Below are 25175 nucleotides of genomic sequence, written 5' to 3'. Positions count from 1 at the left end.
AGCTGTAACGATTAATATCGCATGTCAACGATTTTTGTATATTGTTTGTTTTTGTATATTGTTGTTTCATATCTAATCTGTGACAAACAAAATCGACAAAGTATCGGAGTGTGTACGCGCTCCGTCATTACCCGCGCGGCCATTCCGGCCTAGTTGTTGTCTGCCGATGCCATCTCCAGATATTGGAGTTTAGCATCCATCCGATACGGTGGCACTTTAGCACTTTATTCCAGATTAAAGCTATCCCTGGATCTTCAGGGATTACTCAAAGATTATCAGGTTCTAAAAGCTTAAAAGTAATGTCGTTTTGAGATAGCTCGGCCTACATGAGCTTTTTGGTTTGTTAAATATTTTTGAGATAATCAAAAATAGTTTAGCAATAGAAAATTATAACTTTTTTATCACTGACTCGCGACAAGCGTGTTGAATCTAAATTTGATTGATTCTTTTTCGGTCGTTCTGTGAATTTTCGAATACATATTTCGGAAAACCCGATCCTTAACATCCCTATTACGGTTTATTACGAACTACTTTTGCCCGCGACTCCGTCCGCGTGGAATAGTTACTTTGGCATAATGCTAAATTTTACTCCCACTTCATTTACGTAGAAAGTGAAAATATTTTTCCATTATAGAATGTTAAAGAGCTATTTAAACCCCTATTTTGAAACATTCTTTATTGGTGCTCCACTTGTATTGGCTTTACCGTGATGTTATATAGCCCATAGCCTTCCTCAATAAAAGGGTTATCTAACACTGAAATCACTTTTTAAATCGGACCAGTAGCTCCTGAGATTAGCGCGTTCAAACAAACAAACTCTTCAGCTGTATAATATTAGTATAGATAATTGACCAACAAAAAATTGCCAAACGGTTCAGTTGTTCTCAAGTGACCCGTATATCAATAAACAACATTACATATATATATATTTTTAATATTAGATTATTTCCTGTCGCACATACATATATTGTGTAGTCAGCTGAGTTCAGAAGCTACCTAGACTATAGTACGGTAAACTTTATCGGCAGCTTGGAACTCATCAACGTATCGACGTGAATGTCGCTAAGCTAAGCTATCTTACATTATAATTCACAACACTTCCTATAGGTTTTTTGCGATTCCGAAATAGACTCAATATGTACAAATTTCAAAATTGAAACATATTGATATGAATACTCATGTTATTCAATACTAATGAATGTAGAATAAAATCTACTTTTTATTACATTATTATTTGCGGTTATATAGTTTCTGTCATTGAATATTTTGATATCTGAGTAATAGTATTAGTCTGAACTACTAATATTTTGTGTTAGAACAGTGAGAACAGTATTTCAGATTGCTTTAAAACCGACCAGAAAATACTATTCTCTCACTCTCTCCATGATAGTGTGTAACTCTATGATAGACAAAAACATTAGGCAGAATTTGATTTGACTAACACGAATCCTTTGACGGTTGAAGTTAATGCATGAAATATTGAAAACTTTTTAAATATTTAAAAGACATCTACGCTGTTGTGACTGCTGAAGACTACAATGTACCCCCCGCCGCCCCACCTCCCGCCTCCTAGGGCGTTGACCTTGCTATTGCTATGCGAAACACGCGCTATACTTTTCTCGCTAGAATAAGGTCACAGTCACTGCTTTCCGGGAGGTTACGTGGCTTATCTCTGGTTTAAGAAAATAAAATATTTATTTGTGAAATACTAAAGTATTTTCAAAACATTTTAGTATACCGTACCAAATTTTTCCTTAACAAGCTAATAAAAAAAATATATATCAAAAGTTGGTTTCTGGAATAGTTTATCGTGTATCAGCGTAAACTAGGCCTTATGAATAAACATAGAGCAGGAATAACTGTGCCGCGATATGCCTTTTAAATTGACAACTTGATATACACTATGAATACCGCGCTTATTATTTCAGACTTTAAAACCCTATCAAATGCATAAAAGTAGTGCTATAGCAGCTATAGTTCTAGTTAGACCAGATGAATTAATCGACGTCTAAACGTAATCAGGTATATTAAAGAACCATTCAGAAGAGCTGTGATCCGTCCGTGACCCGTACTCGTGCGAGTTAACATAACAGATATTTTCCAAGTTTCACGGCCACAGAAGTCGGTTTTCTCCTCACATCTGTGCGTAGCGAGACAGTCGCGAGACGCGAGTCCACAGAATCCGAGCCTTATGCATTTTACATGAGCCCCCTCAGCCCGTCGGTGAGAGCGAAACAAAACACCCACACAGCCTAATTACTTGTTTGTAAACACGTGCTCGTGTGTGTGTGTTTGCTTATCGAGGATTCCTCTTGTCTTGAAGATTACAGCTCTTTACCCGTGAAAATTAGATAATTTGCGAAGCGGTCTGTATTCAAAAGATTCAGAATACAGACCAAGATACGAACGCGTGGGAGGCCCATCACCATTTCCGTCACAAGGATTACTCGGGACTCTCCTATCGAGTAATGCGACTCTATGCCGACGTTCAAATTCTTTGTACCTACTCATTTCTAAGTACCTAAACAGCATTATTCCAATATTCCATAATGTTTTGATTAAATGTCTCGTCCAAAAAATAATAACATAATAGTGTAATAAAATCATCATGATCATTATTTCCTATGGGGTGTAGGGCTCGAATCAAATCCTTCCATTTACATCGGTCTTGGGCAATCTGTTCCAGCTCCTCCCGCGTCATGCCCAAGACGCCTAGCTCCTGCTCCACCGAGCGACGCCAAGCTGTTGTTGTGAATTGGCGGTAGTTCTTTTGACGTTCAACAAGTATGTACTTTCATTTATGTTGAATAAAAATTTTTTGATTTGATTTGATTTGTGTAATAAAATAAAACGCGCAATTATTTTACTTCATTATCATATAAACTAGACCATATAAACCTATAGATGATCAGCAGTGGACAATTTAAAGTTGAAATCACAACGAAGATGAGTTGTGAGCCTCTAGACGCCTTCTTAATTATTTCAAATGGAGGAGTTTTTAAAGAGTTACGTATCATACAGCTATTTGAATCTTTGTATCGTTACAAATACAGACATACAAAAAGAGATTAATACAGACAGAAAACAAAGTGAACCTAGTCTGGTGTAAAACGGTTCTAAACTTTGCACTCAATAATCATGCAACATAAATAATGTCAATCGAATAATGACTCAAATTTAGAAGCCAGACATTCGTATTATCGAAAAACAAAAGAGTTAGTTATTGGTGGTAGGACCTCTTGTGAGTCCGCACGGGTAGGTGGTACCACCGCCTTACCTATTTTTGCCGCGAAGCAGTAAGGCGTTTCGGTTTGAAGGGTGGGGCAGCCGTTGTAACTATACTGAGACCTTAAAACATATATCTCAAGGTGGGTGGCGCATTTACTTTGTAGATGTCTATGGGCTCCAGTAACCACTTAACACCAGGTGGGCTGTGAGCTCGTCACCCATCTAAGCAATAAATAAAAAAGTTTATTATCGTTTCGTCGCGTCTAAAGAACAAGCAGGATGCTGAGGTCCGACAGTAAGTTCGTAATAAAATTGCATTCGTAACTAGAGTATTTCTGTTGAAAACAAAGTCTCGGTTCGCTCGATGTCAAGGGCCTCTCGTTTTGCATACTACGTTTGGGTGAGAGAGGGTTCATTAGCATTTTGGCGTGGTGCGACGAAAAACAGGCGCCCGAGAGTACGACTCGAGTGTTCAGGGTATAATGACGTTCCTCTGTCCATGTTCTCAACAAGATCTCATTCATTCTTAGAGAAAAAAGGAAGCTTTCGACTGCGGGACTAGTTAGGTGAGTCGTCTGCGATTTATTTGATTTTTTAGCTATTGGTAGAACCGCTATCTGTAATACCTATATTTTAAAAAAAAGTTTTACCGTAACTACCTGGAAACATACAGCAGTTAAATTGCATTAAATTCTTAGTTAATCTACACCAACCATTTTTTTCATTGATGGGTAGATGCTGTAATGGTTTCCTAAACCTTAGGACTTCACAACACAATGCTTCAATCACTGCCCGACTAGATAAATCAACTTAAAATAACGATTTTTCTTAATTTCGGAATACCTGATTGTTTTTAATGCAGGTATAGACGACATAGTTGAATTATCACAATCTTACGTACAAGCGTTAGATCTTATGCAGGAGTGTCAAGTGCACAGCTAAATGTACCGCGTGTGGATGAATTTATACATATATGCATTTATGATTAAGGCTGTCTTTATCAAGTCAATAGACTAATCTATTTTACTAACTATCTTCTTAAATTAGCATAGAAAAAGGCGTCGATTTTCTATAAACTATAAATATACTAAAATCTGGTTGTAAAATGCAGTTATATTTTATCAAATAATGATAACTGGCAATAAAATTATTGTGGATAACGATGTATTAAACAATAAATCTAATAAACTAACGTAAAAATCAAAGTATTAAAAAATTTATGATAAAAAACAAATGATTGATCCATTAAAGCAACTAACGATGCAGCTCGGTGAGAATCACGTATCGATTAAGAAAATCCAATTACAATAAAACCGTAGTCAATAAAATGTCTCCTAAATCCCAACATGGCCTATAACCGTGTCTCACTGTACTGAAAGTATTGCTACTAATTATAGCACGGTACAGTTTTAATGTTCTTTCACAGGCTTAAATAAATTTCGTAGTGGCTGCTTCACATAACTCCTAAACTAAAATTTGTATACTACGTAATAATTTCATTCGCCATACTGTTTTATACTCCGAATATTTTAATTACAGTAATGGTTGTTATTAACTGACGCTTTTAATTGAATAGTCATAGCATTAACACCGATTTGGAATCCAAATTTACATCCATCACAAAATAATACGAATAAACATATTATTATATAATACAATAGATACAAATGTATTAAAATTTGTATTATTTATGTCGAACACTAATTTATGATAATAAAAATCCCTGTTTAGATTTCTAATCATTTGATCACATATAGGTTTCTACATATCTTGGACCTACTAAGAAGCATACTTTTTTGATGCGCAACTTCTGTACCGCTTCACAGTTCAGGGCAAAGAATTCGCGCACGGAATGTAAATTGTGATTAATCAGGTACTATGTGAGTTTGGGTAGCATCAAATAGTTAACACTAATCGTTACGATTAGCTTGTACTGACTCAGGGGTAATTCGTGAATACCTTCGGGAAATCCTGAAGTCGGCTGTAGATGGCCAAGCAGCGCATTTATAGCGATACGTTTTTCTTCCTCAAGGTTCCTGTCGTGCTTATACATATCGCTGGTCCATTCTTCAAACTGAAATTACAGTATGGAAGTTACTGTTACTGTAAACAACTGTTAACACGATTAATATCTTCTAACTAGGAGTGGATGATTTGAAATGCGAAAAGGTACAAATTGCCCTATGGTCAATATTTCTTACTAAACAATAAATCAAAAGCAAAAACAATTTTAAAGGGCTATCATCTTAAAAATGCTCTGTATCTAACCCCATAAAAATGGCGTGAGTAATGGTTTTATCGGTACTCCACTTTGTTCAACTTGAATATTTATTTAGATAGCACCGAATTATTTTTTGCCGGCACGACCACAGCCATCGAAAATCAATAAATCCCAAAAGAGTCTTTCCTTGAATACCAATAATACCATCAGCTTCCATCGAACGGCTCGACCGCACAATGCGCGGCTCCTGACGTATGAATGGCCATATCGGAAATTTGTTTGTCTGCAAGTACTCGTTTTGTCAATACGTCTGATAGTGGTACGTTGGATTCAAATACAAAAGTACCGCCGCTGATGAGTAATTGAGTACGATTGAAACGTTATTTGGTCAGATGTTGATGTCCTTCGAAGTGCTTTTATTATGTAAAGCGTGTTATAGTCGTTTGGCTCGAAGGATCATATTATATAGCAATTAAAAACGTAACATCGTTATATAATAAACATAACGTCATAATTAATAACAAACTTCAAAACGATTGAGACTATCAAAATTCGAAATTGTAAATAAGTGAGTACGTATTAGTCTGTAACTGTCGTTGCTCAGCATGGTGAGTGATCATAGCATTGGCGAATTTTTATAAACGAGATGAAAAAATACTTCAAAAAGATTATAGGGACGCGCAAGTTGTTCTAATCGGTCTCTATGAAAATAAGTGTAAATTCAGCGAAAGATTTTAATTTTCTTTCGGTCTTCTGTCCTTCACAGGCATTCTTATCGAACTGCCACTATCTTCCCCCATTAAACATAATTGATTTATTTGGTTAGAATTTAGGTTGCGAATGATATTCACTTGAAAACACTTTACGTACCGTACTTTATTTGTTTTCTCAACCTAAAGCTTTGGCTATGAAAACCCGAATGAGAAACAAAAGCAATCACCTAATATTATTTTGTGTTATAGCCCAGCCAGTAATCACAACATACACATGAACCGTGAAGGCTGCCCCGTATTCGTAATTACAACACGAACCTCATATCGAAGTCCTAGTAACGTTAAAATCACATTGAACAAAAGCACTTCAGCACCTCAATCAACAAAACGGAGTTCCGCAAAAACATAGACGGCAATTAAACCGAAAATAATATCTGGAACCCGCTGGACAATAACGAATCTAACCATTAAAATAAGAGCGGAATAATAAATGAAGAACGGTTCGAATTCAAAAAAATCAGACTCGAGGGTGCTTTTTTGTAGTTGCACTGAGTTCCGCAGATCCCTAGAAAAATGTTTTTTTTTTAATTACTGGCATGTCACGTAATTGAGAATCAGTTGTTCTTCGGCTGTATGATGTATAGTCTGCTACTTATTAATGGGGACTTAATTCGTACTAAGTTTTCAGTAGGAAATTCTCAACTTTTTTTTCCGGCATTTTCTGTTTCTAGATAGAGGCTGTCATTGGCTCCCTGTCAGATATGCCTGTTTATAGCAGGTCTCTTGTCACAGGCAGCAGGCAGCAAGCACATATGAATAAATATTTTTATGCTTATCTAAAGTCAAATATATAGATGCTCTGAAAAGTATGTTTAAAATTGCTTGGTCGATCCGGAAATGAATAAGTTAAAAATGTTCTTAGAGTTCCAATATCCGTCTATTGAAGTTTTATTGTCTGGCTGCGTTAAAAAAATCAGCAACAGCAAATTTAATTACGGATCTCTAAATTGAAAGAAAAAAAAAACCATCTCGCTGGATGCATAGAAATATGGCGTCTAGGTACCGGCGACCAATCAAAATTCCTCGTCAATTAAGTGAGTGGAGATCGTGGCAAAAGGAAAATTGAAGGAAAAACTTAGGGTGCCTTCGGACGGTAGGGACGTTCCCAAGGATTCGCATATGTCGATGGTTCGGTATAGCGTGCCAGTCTTGTGCTAAAATTAGTCGGAGTAAGTTGTAGGTTTATCTGTTTCTGTTATTATGGAAATACTTTACGTTATAGTTGCTAATAATTAACAGCACGGTTCAGAACGCAGAAATAAAATATTCAAAGACGACTTGTTCTTTCCCCCTACCTTTTTCCTGGTAGCCTAGGGGGCTATTACGGCTACACCTGGACTGGTAGGTGAATAGTGAATACTGACAGCCTGTAACTCATCTAAACGCAGAAACCCTGATGAGTATGAAACTCTATATACCTTGTTTGTTTGTTGTAGTTTGATATTGTAATAATTCTTTTTATTTATTTATTGCTTAGATAGGTGGACGAGCTCACAGCCCACCTGATGTTAAGTGGTTACTGGGACCCATAGACATCTAAAACGTAAATGCGCCACCCACCTTGAGATATAAGTTCTAAGGTCTCAGTATAGTTACAACGGCTGCCCCACCTTTCAAGCCGAAACGCATTACTGCTTCACGGCAGAAATAGGCGGGGTGGTGGTACCTACCCGTGCGGACTCACATGAGGTCCTACCACCAGTAAAAAATCATAAAATTTGTTTAAATAAATTACATTTCCAATCTAATAAAACGTTATTTAAATTGAATGTATTTAAATTAAACGAGATAATGTTCTTTATAATATTACACGATCTCCCCTTTTACGACAGATCTCTAGTATCGATAGATCTCTGATACGTTTATCGACGTTGGTCCCCGCTCTACATTCCCCCGGCTCTCTAGATATGAAAGCTATGGAAATAAAGTTTGTACGTCCCGCATTGTACGGGACTCGTCGTAAATGGATTTTATCACTACGTACATAAATATTCCGTTATTTTTACGTTACGTCGCGCAACGTCACGTAACTGCGGATTCACTCGTTTAAACGAGATTATATGGGGTGGAGATAGTGCTGGGTTCTTGTTAAGAAAAGAACTTTAAAAGTTACATGTCGATGGATTGCAATTCTCCATGCTTTTGACGACAGTATACTATGCTATTAGATATCATTTACATAATACTCGTGCACTAATGGAGGGCTCGACGGATTGGCTGTTGAATTAATTGAGTAAGTCCATAATAAATGCATCTTGTAACTGAAATCAAATCGTCAAATTTTAATATTGTTTAAAAGAAAATCGAAGAAGTTTTCTTTTATTTAAGTTTCGTAAAATCTGTCCTGGATGCATTGCACATCATTTTAAGTAACATCTCCAAAATAGATTTGTATTATAGTTAAATAATGGCAACAATGGAAAAGACGAATAGTAAAATAGAATTTTTTTTTCTTCTGAATGTATACACACAATAAAAATATAATTTTACAAGAAAACTTAATGCTTCTAAGATACTAGTGCTTTTTTGTTGGGTTTGTTATTTTAGTTTCATCTTTTTTGTAGATAACATAAGAGCTACACCTTATTTTAAACAGTTACTGTAGTCCATAGACCGCACTGCGTGAATGCTATTTGTTCAATAAAAAGGGAAAGACATAAGATTGTATTCTTTATTAAAATGTACGACGTCTGTCATCTTTAAGAAAGTAGGTAGAATATTAATGAGATTCATTATCAAGAAATTAGGATTGAAATGAGGTGAGAAAACTTTTTCTATCAACGACCGAGAAGTAAGTTCTAAGGAGCGGTAGGTAGCGGCTTGGCTCTGCCCCTGGCATTGCTGAAGTCCATGGGCGACGGTAACCACTCACCATCAGGTGGGCCATGTGCTGCTCGTCTGCCTACAAGGGCAATAAAAAAAAAAAACAGTATTTCGAGAATACTCATATTAATTTTTTATTCTTTCGAGGCAGACGAGCATATGGTGCATCTGATGGTGAATGATGATGCCCGTCAGCATCAGCATTGCCAGGAACATAATATCCTAGTCGTTGCTTAACGCAAATTTATACTTCCATATTCGTCTACTCCGTATATAATTGCATGATTTATAGTTCGGTAAATACTACACTTAAAAATAAACTACATTTAAAAATATTGGAAGCTAGTTAATGTAATAGAGGAGTTAATAAACCAAGATTAAGCAACTAACCAAGTATAACTTAAAATACTGCAAGATAATGAAACGTTAGGGCCAATATTCCACATATTGTTTAAATAATTGCAACTTGTAAAAACTCAGTTCAATTTCAGAGCTCTCAAAAAAAGAATAAAAAATCGGTTCAGGCGAGAAGGGCACAAAATCAACACAGGAAACATAAAATCAGGATAGCCATCCGTTTAGGCTGACCGCTCCAAGGACCTCCGAGGGACACCTCGTGAAATTACTCGCAAAATACCCCACGGGTCATTTACCGTAAATGGTGCTTACCTCCTTGACCGATGGGGTGAAAATGTTAATATCTAATAAGGTAATTTGGAGGATATCGGTTTTCGTATCGGAAGGGGGCTATTGGAATAAGTTTTCTTCAAGGTCATAAGCTGTTCTTGCTTCACGTTACTGGGGTATTTAGATGTTGCTCTGTAAAATAGAATTATCATTAGGACGTAGGTCAGTGGGTGTTATAGATAATTAGTCTTCAGCCAGTATACCTTGTACATTACCATCTTGCTGTTAATCTGAACAAACAGACTACTCTTTCTAGTGCATGTAGTATTGACCTTAATTAATTTTCTGACTTAATTTTTAACAGTTATCTCCTTTTCACCCCAATTTTTATCTTAAGTAACAGTGATAAGACATGGATTATTTTAGGCTCACATGACCTTCATTATCCTTCCTAATTCTACCGCGAAAAAGAAATCATGCTCTGTACTCGAAACTTCCATTTTATGTTTCGTCCTGGAAAACAGAACACACTTTAGGATTTCCAAGGGCTGAACATTATGCGGCTGAGCTCATCTGAGTGTCTGACTATCTCAGCATATAAAAACATTGAGTAATTGATAATTTATTCCTTATGATAAGTATTCCATATTTTCGATAAAGAACAAAACAATGAAATGAGCTGAATACGAAAATAATAAATTGATAAATGATATTATAGTATTTAGGTGCATTGTTTGTCTTGTATACCTAATTGAAAATAAGGTCGATTCGGGCCAGTCTAAGCTAGCTCAATGCAAAAAAATCATAATATAGTATTAAATCCATACTCGAAGAAACAAAAACATGTCGATGAATAAACTCAGCGGCGTCTTCAGAGCTCAGGTATACCCCTTCAGCATAAACATAAGGCACCTGACACAGCTCCGTGACCTGACGTATTTAGGCTGCATCGCTGCAGCTAACAACCTCATACTAAAGCAGAATATCGATTACTTTCGCTACTATAATGTAATCCCCCGCCCACTTTTCGTTTTTTTATCAGGATGATAGTATAGTGGTCTCTGTCTGGTTCGCGGGAGTACCGTCCGGAGGTCCCTGGAGTGGTGCTCCCTCTCGCTCGCCCGCGCCCCGTATGTAAATTATCGTCTGAGTGCTAGTGTGTGCCACCCCGTCGACGCGGCACCCCTACGCCGACGTTTGAGGTTTACTGGCCGACACGACACCGTCCTATTTTAAATACGCATCCCGAATTTGATAGGACGTGACGACCGTGACGTTTTTCGTGTTGCTTTTCAAAATTGTAAACAGTAGTTTCGATGCGGACATGCGAGCCGATTGTAAAGATACACATTCTTTTTTTTATTTTGTTCTTTAGTTCGTTGATACTAAAGCTGTTTGTTCGTTGTCGTCGTCAACGCGATGACGTCACTATGACAATTTTATGAGCGATAATTTACATTACTCGGGTGTAGGTTCGCGTGCCCGATTGATTTTATGTCGGTCTCATCTCGAATTTACGTTGAGTTAAATCGAATCATTCGGTACACGAATCGCTTATTTTGTAATGGTTGTATCGCGTGACAGATTTATAGTTTGAAGTTTTTTTTCATATTCGTATCTGTAGCTAAGTTTATCGACTAGACAGATCTCAGAACAAATACGTAAAGAAAATGAAGTGCAAATTATTAGTTGAATGACCTGCTGATTTTATACACAGCTTCAAAATTATTTTAGTTTGATTTAAACTTTTAGGTTTTATTCCCTCAATATAGCAATCTTGAAATATAAAATAGCTATTGCCTGTAAGTCGTTAGTAAAATAAAACAAGATGACAAGTATGGACTCCCGGGCGACACCCAATTAAGATGTTCATTAGTCGCCTTCTCAGAAAAATGCGAAATTTATTGAGGTTTATTTTGAGAACGCTTAAAAGTAACCAATTCTAACAAGTTGACTGTCAGTTGAAAATGCATCGACATTGTTATCAATCGGGATAACGCTAGCTGCTTATTTGTATATTTTGTATTGAATTGTGATGGTTCCTGGATTTTTGGGTATTTTGGCAAAAGGATCTGGTCGCTTGGCACTGGACCTCCTACTTCGATAGTCTAGACGGGTGATAGTGTATCTTATGTGAATACAGTATATATGCGGTAGACAACGATTTGGTGACGCATCTGGCATTGCCGATGTCCTTAACGACACGGGGGCTATAAGCTCAATAAAAAAATGTATTTGTTAATGGATTTTTTGTAGTAAATTAAATTCACGCTTCCTATCGGAACATTTGGGAACATGAACGTTATGCAAATCGTTTTGTCTGGAATACTTGCTCGCGAACACGGCACGCCTGACACGGAAACCAAATCAGAAATCCTGAACTCTGTAAGATAATTTCATGTTAGTCGATATTTTTATTATTTTCAATTAATCTCCGAATTCGTGGTCTATTTGATAATAAGTAGCTCAAAACCCATACGTTCATCCAGTGTTCGCCGCTGTCCTATTAGGTAATATAAATGAGATTAATATTTGTTTTAGCGGTCACTTTCTGGTGCAAACTATTAAATTAATAAACGACTAAATAATTATGTAATCTATCTCAATTTTATTGATACCAGTGCCCTTTCAACTCGATTGCATGATGGCAATGCGACAGAAAGAGACAATATGATAGTACCGACCCGTGCGGGATTCCAATACATGCAACCCGTCTCAAAATTGAGACGACTGTCTTTAATAGCTTAAAAAGATTTTGTTGTAGATTAGATATTTACTGCTGAATTTTACATTATAAATAAAACTTACCATTCTGTCGTTTCTAAAGCTTTTAAATCGTTTTTTTAAACACGGTTTTCAGCTATCATAGCATTACTAAGTTTAAAGTGAGTGCATATAGTGCATGTAGACTGTAAGTAGTAGTGAACACAGTAAAGTAAACAAGCCAGATACCGTAGTTTCTCGCTGAATGCACGGAACTTCTGCAGATATGCGCAGTGCTTAGCGGGCTGTATCGTCAAGTCCAAAAGCGTTAGTGTCTTATTTTATAATTCTATTAATTCTGCTTTTTATTGCCACTATATATATTTGACGGCGCTTGGGGTGGCTGAGTGGCAGTTCCGTCATCATTCGTATTCGATGGAACTGAGTTTATTGCAATAGTTAATAAAGCCTTTTGAATAATAATTATTGAAACTCTCAACAAATAATTTTCACAATGACAGGGTAAACCGACAATTTCCTTCTGACTGACCTGACTCTGTAATTCTACAGTTGTAATCATTTGATAATATTCTAAACTTAAGAATTTATTTTTATAGTACTTTTCCACCCGACATTACAAGTATCGACTGATTTATCATATTCCACGGTGCGGGTTGAAGCGACGATTGTGATGTAAGCCGGGAGTCGGAGCGCTGCTGTGTTTGGCAGAGTACCCGACCCGACTCTGGCTGCATATATTATTTGACTTCAACACGTATGTGTCAGAGGAAAATGATTTTACATATTTATTTATTTTGACGGTTTGTCACAATTTATTTTGAGTTGTTCAGTCACAATATTCTCGGTGTGCGGTGATTGCAGCTGTACTTCATTGCAGTTCTCAAGGGTCGTTTGGAACCTCTGGGTTTGCGGAAGGACTTCGGTTCCCTCTGTATTTTGTACCGTATGTTCCATGGGACGTGATCAGAATGTTTGAGACCATACCATCATCTCGTTTTTACCATCATACCGCCCGCCACCGGAGTGGAGTTCATCTATACTACCTGGAGCCACTGCGGTCATCCACAGTGCGTTTCCAGAGATCTTTTTTGCACGTACCATCCGGCTTTGGAATGAGCTCCCCTCCACGGTGTTTCCCGAGCGCTATGACATTTTCTTCTTCAAACGAGGCTTGTGGAGCGCAATTAACGGTAGGCAGCGACTTGGCTCTGCCCCAGGTATTGCTGAAATCCATGGGCGACGGTAACCACACACCATCAGGTGGGCCGTACGCTCGTCTGCCTACAAGGGCAATAAAGAAAAGTTATTTGCGTTGAATTCAATAGTAAAATTACGTTTGATTCGTAAAATTAAAATGTTAACTTAAGTGATATATTATGCTCAATTCTTTTTTGGGAATAAGGAGAAATAAACCATATTTGCAATCGATTTTTTAATTCTAATTTAAAAATTTGGTACTCAACTAAATAAAAATGTGGTATCTTGTAGTACAAAGGGAACCACAAAGGTTTCGCCAACAATGATGTCCGCGCTCGACCTTACGGCAAACAGAAGGGCTTACAAAGAGTCACTAAAATTTTGAATATGACCAATATTTTGTATTATAGTTTTTATTTAACTTTAATAATGAAGTATTAATTACGCATACTCTCATGATATATTATATTATTAAATTACATCTTATGAGACATGCAATTCGATAAACAATTCAGTTGCTACAAGGAAGTATATTATAATATATGCGCAGATACAATATATAAAATACGTACTACATGGTTTTCTCATCAGAAGGGATAAGCACAGATTTAAGCTATTTTAAATATATTAATCATAAATCATAAAATAATTTATACAAATTAGCATAAACAAGTGACTGTCAGCAATAAATCAAACTTTTATAGATGCGGCAAAAGGATCCACGCCAAACAGTTCGCCGATTTTAGCGCCACGCTAATTTACATTCAGTGACAGAATTGAACCACCTTTGAAGGCTGATCGCCTTTTGTGGGACAATAAAATAATGAGTGACTAATTTTTTTCACGAGCGTGATTCGCGAACATGCCGTCCATATAGAGGTTTCCGCTATCGTAAGGTTGGCAACAATGCGTAATCTTTGCTTTGGTTTCTCCGCAACATGTAAACTCAAACACTGCTAATTGACACTGCATTTAATAAATATTTATTAAATAGATATTATGTTTATAAAGTTTGGAGATTTAGATAAAATGTATGTATGTGTATATTCAATTTTGAATATTCATAATCCTTCAAGTTGTACTAAAATCTAGTTTGTTTAGTCTAGTTTAATTACTTGGTTTCAATAATTTAATTTTATGTTTTTTTTTATCTTGGCTTTATAAGCAGACGAGGCTGTGACCGACCGATGGTGAATGATCACCGATAATCGTTGTTACCAATAATAAAAGGGGCACATCTGAGATGCTGCATACCGCCCAGTACTCTTTATAACCTTCGTATGTCATAGCGGTCAGGAAGAACTTTGCCACGGAGTTAATTCCAGACATGAATGGTAAGTGGCAAAAAAATATCTGAAGGAACGTAGTCCTTCCAGGTATAAATAATCTTTGCTTTAATGGCAAATATTACGATAGTAAAATGTAGATGATTGAATTACCTCAAACAATTCCTCAAAGAAATCTCCATAAAAGATACGGTGCAAGTCTCCGTAGAATCGGAGGTTCCAATAGATTCGTGAGAATGGAAATTATTGACAATCACAACCGTCCTCTTCTGCGCTGTAGCTAATATTATCGTGGGTTCTCTATCACTACGCATACTACTATCTTTTGTCGTACCACTCTTGTCAGAGCGGTCTTGGTTGTCATTCAGTATCATTGCTGTGGGCAGATGTTATCGCAAGCCTTTAAATGCCTTAAATTAAAAACAAGTAAAACAAAATCGACAGTAACTTTTTAATCAAGACACAATTTATTTAAACTGCCACATCCAAATTTTCTCAACTCGTGGACACCAAAAGACAATGAGCAGAGGCCACACCGCGTCACTCGGTACGTTTTCGCCTTATTTCGCTTTTGTTTCGAGAGCATTTCTTTATTTTGTAGTGAGCTCTTATTATTTCGCTACCGTAGGGCCGGTCGTGTTAGTCTTTTTGCTGCGTGGAAGCGACGCGGCCGAGAGGAATGAAGTAATGCGGACCAGGGTTGTTTGGTATTGTGTACCTTTCGTTTTTTGTTTCTTTGCTGACCGTATTGGCTTGGCCGTAGTGAGTGAAAATTCAATCCGTTTGATTATTTGATAAATGTATGTAACTCTTCTGCAATAATTCTGCCTAGCATTGGGAACTGACCTTAACCACTCAGTTACACTATTAATCAAGGATACAATAAATATTTCTTTTAAATGTTCTTATTTATAGAATCTTCAATCTAAAATAAAATACATACTCCCTTTTCAAGTTCGAGGTAACCTCGCACGTCAGCAAATTATATTTTTTCTCATTTCGCACGAATGAAAATACAAACATTTGTAAAATGCAATTTTTCAATCACAACAATTTTAGGACATAATGGGACACATTATTACTCAAACTTGTCTTTGTCATAGGTCACCGTTTTTCTGTCGGTCAGTGTCTATCGTACAAAGTGCCTTTTTTTTGAGAAAACCAATTTACGATTACCCGGCCGGTGGAGGATCAGGGCGGGCCATGTCGGATGCAACCCACTGAGCTTCTCACCGGATCTTCTTAGTGGGTCACGATTCCGATCCGGTAGTAGATTCCACGAAGCACTGCTCTTGCTAGGGCTAGTGTTAGCAAATTCTCTCAGCTTGAGCCCGTGAGCTCACCTACCCGTCCGGGCGTAGCTTGGAAAAGCCTATTAGGCTACCAGAGAATAGGAATTAAAAAAAAAAGTCGGACGAATATAAGAGAGCCTAGAGATATGTGATTGTATGCCAGTATGATTTTAATTATCTGAAGTTCAGAATTTGCATGCTATGCAGCTATCAGGACTGGTAACATCTTTAAAATTAACACATTATGGTCCAGTAGTCAGTGACACCGTCTATTTTATAACAGGGTTCGGTTTTAATTCTTGGTCGAATTTAGCATCTTTGTTAAATATGTTTTAAATTCGGGCTTATCTTACTATTGTCTAATTTAGGATGATTGACTGTTCGTTTATATGGAGTAGAAGTAAAACATTCAGGAGTATTCATTCTCTCGCAGGCTACATTGAAAAGATGTATATTTTTCTTCAATCATCACAAAGTTCCAAATCACAACGATGCCCAACCTATATAGATAGTTTTACCTTCAAAATCCACCCGATCATATAAAAGATATGCATATTGGGCTGCATGAGTGCAATTCAACAGGTTTTTCCGAACCACATGCATACCGTGCGTGTTATGTAATGCTGTGTGATACAGATCTTCGGACGTAATTGTCTCAACAATTATTATTGGAATGACTTAAAAGACGGATGTTCAGATGTTTTCATTTGATTATTCGTTAGTAAATGTGGGAGGGTAGGATAGCCTTTATGGTCTGATGGGGTATTTCAATATGAAATATGTTTTGATTAAGGCCGTCGTGGTCTACAGGATAAGATGTCCAGTGCATTTGTATGTAGCGATGCACTGGTGTTCGAATCAATTCAATTTTTCTAATGAAATACGTACTAACATGAGCATGTCTCACGACCGATTTCCACGGTGAAGGAATAACATCGTGTAATAAAAATCAAACCCGCAAAATTATAATTTGCGTAATTACTGGTGGTAAGACGTTTTGTGAGTCCGCCCAGATAGGTACTACCATCCTGCCTATTTCTGCTGTGAAACAGTAATGCGTTGCGGTTTGAATTTGTTTAATTAGCAATTCCAGGTCGCAACATACCTTGGTACCATGCCGCCTATGTTGAGACACGAGTTCAAAATCTTATAGGAAAAGTTCTGGGTCGCTTAACGACATATAATAAAATATGTATATATAAATAAACGCCGATGCCGCCCCGTGAATAACAGCGTCTTGTACATAACAGTGATACGAATAACGGCTCCGAATAAATTAACACTATTGCTTTTAAAACTAGAAATAACAAAGACACAAGAATAATATAAATGTAATTAATTGAAATTCCGGAGACGACGCAACAGGGCCGCTAAAAGCTACTTTGTGTTCTCAGGGGCGCCACCTCCGAGTGTGATTAACGCCCAGCGCGAGCGCATGTTCCCTTTAATTAGCCCAAACACCACGGCGGCCCTAAAAAGGAGATATCAACAGCCACTGTACACAAGTCCCTTTCGAACATTGTACTCTGCCTTGTGTTTACACGTACAGAAAATTGTTTCGGAAATACTTCGATGTACCTTAATGATGCTACTTGGCACTTCATTTTGTTGAGAAAGCTTTTTGTAAGTCTTTTACTTGGATGGTCGTTTTGTTAAGCGTAATTGTATGAAGTAGCATAGCTTAGATGCACGTACTATGTGTACCGAGCCATGCTCCTTGCATATATCTGTCACTGGACTCCATCGAGTGCCAGATAGTTTTTTTGGAACGGAGTTCTTTATGGGACGATGCGGAGGGGTACCCTAACCGGGAAAAAACGTCCGTAACGTAAGATTTTAATTTTTTTTCTAGGATGCTTGGACGAGCTCACAACCCACCTGGTATTAAGTAGTCACTGGAGCCCATAGACATCTACAACGTAAATGCCGCCACCCACCTCGAGATATGAGTTCTAAGGTCTCAGTATAGTTATAACGGTTGCACCGCCCTTCAAATCGAAACGCCTTACTGCTTCACGGCAGAAATAGACAGGGTGGTGGTACCTACCCGTACGGACTCACAAGAGGTCCTACCATCAGTAATTGACGAGTCGTTGAGGGTTTTTAAATGAGAGCGGTGGAAAAGTGGGATAGTATTGTGAGATCGACCCGTCTAATCAAATGATTGAATTGAATCAAAAGATTGAATGATATTAAACATTCTTAGACAGTGTGAAGTAAACAACACGTAACTTGAACTGGAAATAATTATACAAAAGAGGTATAGCTATAGTACTAACAAGAAGAGATGAAATAAGCTTCACGAATTGTAAACGTTAGATTTTGAATCTATCACGTCACGATTCTTTGTGTAAGTTGATTACGATTGGACGACCGTTTTCTACGTTGATTTTAACTTAGGATTTGAACAGCACAGTGACAGTGTAAGAGCGATTCAGGCTAATATACTGAAGCGTCAACTAAACAATGAATAAGCACTAGTGTAGACGTATAGATGTATCGTTGAGAGATCTAGAAGTTGTCCCGTCCGCAGCCGGATGTGTTAGTTATACTCGCGAGATACCATTTAACTGGCATCGCGTGCTCCCGTGCTCCCTACAGCGTGTTCTTGTACAATTACGAGAAAAAAAAAGGCTCGTATAAAAGACTTAATTACTTTTAAATGTTAATATATTGGAGTATTTAAGTCTTTAATAAATTTCGGTCTAACTAAATTAAAACATTATGGATTTTACTTGTTTTACCTTAAAATATTGAGATTAAATAAATTAAGTGAGACTTTTAAGTTAAAACATCGTTTTTCTTTTAAGAAACTAACCCTTTGAATTTATTATTTTTGATCTGTACAAATGTTTTCATTGAAAGATCACAAGCTAACAAATGTTCGAAACATAAAAGTTTGTATGTTTGTAACTGAAGTATGCTCAAAAAATCATATGGACAGTTAAATTGAGCAGTTTTAATTTTAGAGATTTTAAAATAGTTCATAGTCTTGACAATTCATAGAATATTTTTTTAAATAAAGAAATAAATTAATATTTACTAACAAAAACGCCACGTTAACTGGTCCCGTGCTAAGTTCGTAAAGAACTTGTGTAACAGGTACCAGCTAACGGAAATAAATGTAAGATTTTTAATATACATATACATATATTTAATATACATCTATAACGCTGGAAAAATAATTTTTATATTTATCATACAAATATCCTCCCTTGGCGGGATTCGAGCCCGCGACCCCCTTGTGTAGTGACCATGTACACCACTACACGAAACGGCCGTTTTGACGGTAAATACCATTTTTTAGGCAACGTTTTGCATATCCGATATAATAAATACGATAATCTGTTCCCTGGTTTGCGATTTTGCGTGAAAATGGTTTTACAAAACGGCTGTTAATTTATCGGTGGCTAAAGTGCGATAATCTTTTATTCATTATACTGGGAAAATGCAACGTGTTTCATTCTTTCTGTATCACAAATAATGCGGTTGAAACTACGGCCCAGGACTGGCCTCAAAATCAAAATTAAATTAGGGAAAACTTGACCTTAAACCTACGCCTATCTGGAGATTTTAAATAGTTCTTAACCATACGCATCATTAGGTGAGTGATTTGACTGAATATTTATTAAGAGATGTCCTTTATATCATTAAAAGGAAAAACAGTATTGCTTAGTTTTATCAGTCCCAAATATTTGAAAAGAAGTTCCATTATCAAGTATGTGAAATTCATAATAAATTACAAACGTACAGATATTTGGAGGATTCGAAACACTCTGTACGTAGTTGGAGACAGACAGACAGCTGATGTCTGAGATCAATCCTCGGCTACCGGCGCGACGAGTTCGTGTCCCCTGCATGCACTACGCTATATATTGGCTAGGGTTCCTTTTGGATGCAGCCATCAATTTTATTAATGAAACCTTAGAATGGATCTCCAATGATAACGATTGAAGGATATTTGGTTATGCTTTTATTGGTCATACCACCGCATTTATAATTTTTTTTATTAATTTCCAAACTTTTTTGCTTTTATCTACAAGTCCTTTTTCCTAAAGGATAAGACGTACGGTGCATTCGTCTTGAGCGATGCACCGGTGTTCGAATCCCAGTCGGGTACCAATTTTTCTAATGAAATACGTACTCAACAAATGTTCGCGATTGACTTCCACGGTGAAGGAATAACATCGTGTAATAAAAAATCAAACCCGCAAAGTTATAATTTGCGTAATTACTGGTGGTAGGACCTCTTGTGAGTCCGCACGGGTAGATACCACCACCCCGCCTATTTCTGCCGTGAAGCAGTAATGCGTTTCGGTTTGAAGCATAGGGCAGCCGTTGTAACTATACTTGAGACCTTAGAACTTATATCTCAAGGTGGATGGCGCATTTACGTTGTAAATGTCTATGGGCTTCAGTAACCACTTAACACCAGGTGGGCTGTGAGCTCGTTCACCCATCTGAGCAAAAAAAAAAATTATTTTTTTATGCTCTTTGCCTGGAAAAAAATATCGTAACTATGCTGTTTGTCTAGTTTTTATCAAGGGATGATAGATTAATTTGGGAAACATCTGAAGCCCAAATACTGTAACAAGTGCTTTATTCTTTTAGAGATATTTGTCTACGAAATACATATATGTATATACACATTATGTATGTCATTTCATTTTTGGGTTGGACGTTTCTAAAGAATGAATCAGAAACTTATAGCTATCCGAGATGAGATTTTTTAACAAGGTCAAGCGTGGAGCCATAATGTGCAATGGTTCTAGTGTGTTGGGAATTTTCAAATATATATTCGTTTTCCACTTGTTTCTCTCATTTAGTTAAAAGGAAAATTTACATTATAACAATTTACACCCAAGATTTTCTTAATATTATAATTACAAGAACTATCTAGTTACTTAATATTTCTGTACATTATTTTATTTTTTTAGTTTTAATTAACCTACTACCTAACTACCTAGTTGTTCCTCAAAATCGCTGACGGCCGCTGCATAAGTTTAGATGTATATTAAATACACCCCTCTATTTATATGATATCTATGGCACGTTCATGGAAATTTAAAAACTTAGGGAAGTGTCTGAAACAACTGAATTTATTATCTTAATCGTACAATACAAAAAACTTATAGAATACGAACACACTTTTTTTTTATTGCTTAGATGGATGGACGAGCTCACAACCCACCTGATGTTAAGTGGTTACTGGAACCCATAGACATCTACAACGTAAATGCGCCACCCACCTCGAGATATAAGTTCTAAGGTCTCAGTATAGTTATAACGGCTACCCCACCCTTCGAACCGAAACGCATTACTACTTCACCGCGGAAATAGGCGGGGTGGTGGTACCTACCCGCGTGGACTCCCAAGAAGTTCTACCACCAGTAATTACGAAAATTATAATTTTGCGGGTTTCATTTTTGTTACACGATGTTATTCCTTCACCGTGGAAGTCAATCGTGAACATTTGTTGAGTACGTATTTCATTAGAAATATTGCTACCCGCCTGCGGGATTCGAACACCGGTGCATCGCTTCATACGAATGCACCGGACGTCTTATCCTTTAGGCCACGACGACTTCAAACGAAGAATAAAATCATTTAGAATCATATTATGAAGATTAGTATGCGTACTGTTACGGTTAAGGAATCGTTAAACGCTAAACACTGTGAAAATAAAAAAGAAGTCGGATGGTTCTGGACTGATACGTCTATCCTGATAAGGTAAGATACTGGTCCCTGACCACTGCTAGTAACTGCCATCACATCTCCTTAATAGATCTGTAGTGGTAGTATCTTCTGCTTAATTACCTTCTCCTTTCAAATTTATTACTACTACAATATCCTCCTAGTTTTACTGGTGGGTGTTGACGTGGATTTTGGCCTGGAGGATAAAGTAGTTGTATTATGTGATACGATTTACGTTACCATTTTAAACTGGGCGGTAACACTCACTTTGTGATATTATTAGGACTGAATATATTGTTTTGAAGATCGCCTTATTTGAACATTAACAAGCTATTTCCTGCAGAACCCTCAGAATCGAAGGTGTTCGCTCTCGGGTCGATTCTATATTTATTTGCAATACGACTCAATAAATTCCTAACCCGGGATCGATTGTTCCGAGAGCAAGGCTATTGGAAAAAATGTAGCGACATTGTCTCAGTCGCAGCAACTTGGACATACTTTTTATATTATTTCTCTGCTCTGTCATACTAAATAAGAATTGAGTTTTTCTTGTGTTGATTTGAAACTAAGGTTATGTAGCCTAAAAGGAGAGATCGGCATATTTGAGTATTGAAGATAATATTATAGGCGTCGTAACTTTTTTGTATGTTTTCGCTTGGACAAAATCATATGACCACTTCAATATAATTTGTTAGAAGAGCCAAATGAAAATGCAATTTAATGCCATGTAATAGTATTCATATTTTAATAATCGCAGGAGAGTGAGTTTTTTACTCGTTATTGGCTGTTGGAAACTTGAAATTATTGTTCGTGCGATACAATATTTATCAGATTACCGGTCAAACAATTATTAGTGTAAGATTACTTTTATAATTATATCTTATATTTTTTTGTTAGTTTGTACCCATTTAAGGTATCAAAAGATGCAGATTAGGAATATTAATTTTCTACAGTTTTTTCACTAGAGTTCATGATTACTGGTCCTTTAGTATTTATGTGTAAATTTATGTGTGTTTAGTAATTATGTGTTGAGTTTCATGTAAACTGGTTAAATAAAACATTTTTTAGGGGAAAAGTTATTAAACCTATTTATGAAATTAATACAACAGTGGCAAGTAAGCTCAAAGCCACAAGTCAACCCTCGGCGCTCCATCAAAAATAGATAGACACGGATCAAACAGCCAATAAAATATTCCATTTGGCAGTTGAGATCTGTCCTTTGATCTGCTGGACCAATCACGGGCAGCGCTGTGATTGCTTGAGGGTCTGTTAATTACCCAGCTTTGGGGACATTCTCCGTCCGTTAAGGAAATTACCGCGTATGTTTGTTGTCCTATGTATACTTTTATTTCGTTATTAAAACTTCATGACACATTATGAGTTATTACAAGTTGAAGATTTTCAGTACAAGTATCCTTAAATGGAACATTACCGACTCGATTACCTGAAGTCGAAGTTTAAATAGCTTTAAAAGATTTAATCTTCTAGACATGAATAATAATAGCTTTGAGGAAGGAATATTCCTGTTAGTGGCTCAACAAGCACTTTTAGTGCAATTCTGCACATTATGTACTTTTTCCAAATTCAATGTCTTATTTAAAAACGAAAGCTGTCATTATAATATCTAAATTCGAACTACCTACCTACTGTACAAATGGAGTCGTGTATATTATTTATCGCACAACATTTTCCTTGAGAAAGTGCTAAGCTGCGTCCCTTCAGCAGGACAACCCTTTAAATAGTGTACCATTATCGGGGTGAGAGGGTGGAAGGGGGGGTGAGGAAGGCGAAATATCTTTTAGTATCTGCAAAACGTCTAATTTAGTAGCGAGGCTTTGACGTTGGAGCCCGGGTTTCATAGTGTGATGGAGCTGGTGTTTACTTGTGTGTTTTTACTGATCAGGGTTGACACGGTAGTTCGTTTCTGATCTTCTTTTCTACTGACATTTGGCATTTCTGACACTTGTGATGTAGGTTAGTTACGTTTATAAAAATGTTCAAGGGCATCCTCACACGCTAGTAATAGGTAGGTTAATGTAATTGTTTAATGTATTGTATTGTGAATTTAAAAAAATCCTTACATTATAAGTTAGATACGTTTTCGTTATCGTGTTGTTTTGTCGTATAGTTGTAAGGAACTTTGTGTACTATTTCAGCACTTTATCTTGTTTGGTCGTGCGCACATGGCCTATGTTGCAAGCCAGATTTTGTATCTTTTTACTTGTGTTTTTTATTTATCTTTTTAGCTTGTGATCTGTAGTGTGAGCCTAATAAATAAATAAATAAAATAAAAATAAATAAGTACGACGGTCTTGTCCAGAAACACTAAGAATATGTTCTTCATTAGATATCTCTATTACTGGTGTTAGGGTTAGTAATAAGCTCACAAGGATCTATGTTACAAATTTTCTACCAAACAGATTCTGAATAACAGATTCGACATATGTATTGTATTGTAATCAATTTAAAATCAATCGCGTTGCTTAATGAAAATTTAAATCCTTGTTAAAAATTGTCGAATCAAAAACGCTTTGATGTCTGCTGTACCGATATTACAAAGACATATACGCCCTGAGTTTCATGCCAATTCTTCTTAGTAGTGAAACTGCGGTTTAAAGTTAAAGATGACGGTAACGGGTTATAGATAATGGTAGTATATTAAAAATCAAAAGTCCACTCTACGGAATTATTGTTCTCAGACTACATAGAGTCGTTCTCTAGGGAGAGTCCTCTCGTTCACTTATCCTTCTCTATCTCGATCAACACGAGAGGAGATTTCAATGCTATTTACTTTGTTGTGTTTCATAACTGTAATCGGAAATTACAAGATGTTGTTTGAACGCGTCATGTCCTAGAGGAGAACACGCTTTGTGAACTCGCATCAAGCGATGAGACACTGCCAGAGCTCTAAACCCGTAGGCAAGTACTACATTTTTTATACAAATTCGTACTCAATACGTAGTCATGAACGACTGACAACGATGAAGGATATCATCTATATAAATATAAAAATGAATTGCTGTTCGTTAGTTTCGCTAAAACTCGAGAACGGATGGACTAATTTGGCTAATTTTGGTCTTGAATTATTCGAGGAAGTCCAGAAAAGGTTTAAAAGGTAGATAAATATGAAAATGCTCGGAATTAAATAAAAATAACAATTTTGTTTTTCCTTTGGTGTGTCCCCCATAGGACGGATTCCTTTTGTCTTTTATTTATCGATTGAGGCACTACGAAGTCTGCCAGAACAGCTAGTAGTCTAATAAAAATTGAACTGACAAAATACATAAAGTTACCTAATTACCGGTGGTTG

The 25175-nt window shown here is 36.7% G+C and overlaps 2 long non-coding RNA genes across 3 annotated transcripts in view; one reads left to right on the top strand and one right to left on the bottom strand.

Moving 5' to 3' along the window:
* The window catches only part of LOC149500410 (uncharacterized), a 57958-nt gene that overhangs the window by 2054 nt on the left and 30729 nt on the right, over nucleotides 1-25175 (bottom strand). The window lies entirely within an intron of this gene.
* Nucleotides 3530-25175, top strand: part of LOC149500409 (uncharacterized) — a 54782-nt gene continuing 33136 nt past the window's right edge. The window contains exon 1 of the long non-coding RNA XR_016324998.1: nucleotides 3530-3794. This is a non-coding gene — a long non-coding RNA (uncharacterized LOC149500409). The remainder of the gene's footprint in view (nucleotides 3795-25175) is intronic.

This window comes from Bombyx mandarina, chromosome 22 (genome assembly GCF_030267445.1).
Source record: "Bombyx mandarina strain Sakado chromosome 22, ASM3026744v2".
Lineage (NCBI taxonomy): Eukaryota > Metazoa > Arthropoda > Insecta > Lepidoptera > Bombycidae > Bombyx > Bombyx mandarina.
The sequence above is the reverse complement of the archived record's forward strand: the minus strand, read 5'-3'. Positions and strand labels throughout refer to the sequence as shown.